This window comes from Ursus maritimus, unplaced genomic scaffold, assembly GCF_017311325.1.
Source record: "Ursus maritimus isolate PB19 unplaced genomic scaffold, ASM1731132v1 scaffold_30, whole genome shotgun sequence".
Taxonomy (NCBI): domain Eukaryota; kingdom Metazoa; phylum Chordata; class Mammalia; order Carnivora; family Ursidae; genus Ursus; species Ursus maritimus.
Window position 1 is genome coordinate 24,803,358 of NW_024425564.1, and position 2,711 is coordinate 24,806,068.

General features: G+C 37.8%; 1 pseudogene; it reads right to left on the reverse strand.

Annotated features, from left to right (window-relative positions):
• Nucleotides 1-345: 345 nt before the first annotated feature.
• Nucleotides 346-1,129, reverse strand: LOC103665128 (annotated as a pseudogene).
• Between the last annotated feature and the right edge of the window lie 1,582 nt (nt 1,130-2,711).

A 2,711-nucleotide genomic window follows, 5' to 3' on the forward strand; every position in this document is an offset into this window, starting at 1 on the left:
TATTCCTAGGTATCTTATTGTTTTTGGTACAGGTGCAGAAAGGATTGATTACTTGATTTGAAGACAGTTTAAAGCTTTCTGAAAGTTATCTCAGTAGCTATTTATTTTATTTTATTTTAATTTAATTTGTGAGCAATCATCTGATTTATAAAAAGATGCAACAAATTTTAAAATGATATGAAATATTAATTTCAAGACAACATCAGAAAGTGAGTGTATTTAAGCATACTCAGCTCATAACAAAGCAAACGAGTAAGTGGAATAATAATTCATGCTATAGCATATTGCTGTAGGAAGTAGAATAGAGAAAGTTGGTAAAAGAAGGCAGAGGTATGCTATTAAGAATTAGAACCGAGGGGCTCCTTAATCAACTAGCATCTGCTCAGTGTTGTACCTATGGTTAGAAATGTCCATGGTGGGGGCGCCTGGGTGGCGCAGTTGTTAAGCGTCTGCCTTCGGCTCAGGGCATGATCCCGGCGTTCTGGGATCGAGCCCCACATCAGGCTCTTCCGCTATGAGCCTGCTTCTTCCTCTCCCACTCCCCCTGCTTGTGTTCCCTCTCTTGCTGGCTGTCTCTCTCTGTTAAATAAATAAAATCTTAAAAAAAAAAAAAAAAAAAAAGAAAAGAAATGCCCATGATGGGAACACCAGGGATCTTCCGGATCCTTCCCTTAAGGTCCTGGGCAACTGTGGCCACAGTGTATCACTTGTGTTGAGTTTCTCTCTATACTAAGCAGTCATCTGCTTCCTTTGTGTGTGCTCGGTACTCCTTTGCAATCCTTAGAGCCACTCGATACTTCTGCCCCATTTTCTCATTTTCAGCCATGACACAGTCAGTTATATAAGGGATACACTTGACATACAGACAGTCCATCTTCGACTGTCAAGTTTGGCTTTATTGGAAAAGTTGATAAAGTTAGTATCAGCCAGGACGTGCTAAGGTGCCCCAGCTGTGTGTTATATTGGAGGAATAAGTAGGACGGATGTTGGGGAACTTCTCTTTCCTTGAGTGTGCTGGGATCTTTCTTTTCTTTCTTTTTAGAGGTTTTAATCTCTCCTTCTCTTTGAGCCTTTCGTCTCTGAGACTAAGCATTCACTTCATGGTTGCATACGTCCTTGCTTTCTCTTGCTTCCCCGTTTCACGCTGCAGTCTTGTTAATAGCTATTTATTTTCGTCTTCCACTACATCCCGTCTGCGCTGGCCCACTCTCTACTGGCTGTCCTTTGCTTTAGACTACTCTGTGACATTACTTCTGTCTTTAACATAGCTTGTCCCACTACCCTTTTCCCTCCTTTCCATGAAGATTTTCCAGACTTAATTCTGACTATCTTCAGGGACATCAGCAGCTGAGCTCTATTTTTCTCTCAACCATAAAATTAAGAGGAATTTATTTTTTTCATAACTTAAAAGCTTCCCTAAGCCAATTATTTTCTGGGCTGATAAGAAAGAAAACAGAGCTCTTCTGGGTTTGCCTTTCGAGAATATGAGTGTTTTATATGTCAGTCACACAAGACAAAAGCTTAACCTTAATATGTAATAAATATAAAACTATCTTCCCTAACAGTGTGCTGCTTTTCCTGTACAACTATCACTTTAATGTCATCAAAAAAACATTGCAGGTTTTCACTGTACCCTAATCTCCACCATCGAGTGTATGTCAGTCCGTAATGCTGCATTACGCAGTCGTGTTGCACAGTGACACGTTCATTAACATTGAGTCTGAAAGGCCTCTTGAGAAAAGCCATTCAGGGCAAATAAATGCAATACAATCTAACTATAGTTCTGTTTCTCCTTGCCAATCTTGGATTAAGACATATAGTAAATGTGGTAGGATTTAGAAAGTGATTTTTTTCCCCTTTATAAACTTTTTTGCCCATTATTATTTGAAGCATTTCATCAATTGGATTGTTCGCATTTTGCTGAGTCAGAGCTTGGACTTTGGTAACTATAAATATATTCCCTTGTAGGAGATATTGTAAACGTTTTTCTTAATACTGGGGAAGAGATGATACATCCTTTAGAATTATGGGAAGTGAGCAAAACACTGGGGGGGGGAGATGAAAAGGAAAAATATTTTCGTCGCTTTGTTTTTATTTTAAAGTAATATTATGAAAGTAACGTCTTTCTGAGTTTTCTTGTGTCTATAATAATTTTGAGAAAGCTATATTTAGATATAGTAGTGATGACTATTTTGCTAAGTATATAAGGATCCATTTAGAGAAAATTATAAAGTCTTAAAAACAACGTATACCTTCTCAGGTTGATGTCTAGACATTTACGGAGAAACAATCCTAAAGGAATTGTGTTCTATACGTTGTGTTTATGCACGTCTTTGATGAGCCTACACCTCAAGCTGGTAGTAACCAAATAGATACGAAACTGCAGATTCTCAGTGATGAAGAAAAAGAGAAGAATTCATTCGTTTGTTCAACATATATTAAGGGCTTCCCAGATGCAATGGTTTATGAATATTTTGACATACATATTTTATAGTTAAAGATTTTTTGGGAAAGTCAGCTGATCAGATTCAATATTTCTTTATGGAAATGATGGGGTATTAGATTTATAATTTAAAAATCTAGATTAAAAATGTATAGCATTCAAGAATATCAGACAAAGTGCTGACTTTGTCACACCCTCGCAGGGTGTGGTGCACTATCCCGGGTGGGTGGAGAGCGGAGGAATCTTGGAGATCCTTCAGTGTGTTTAT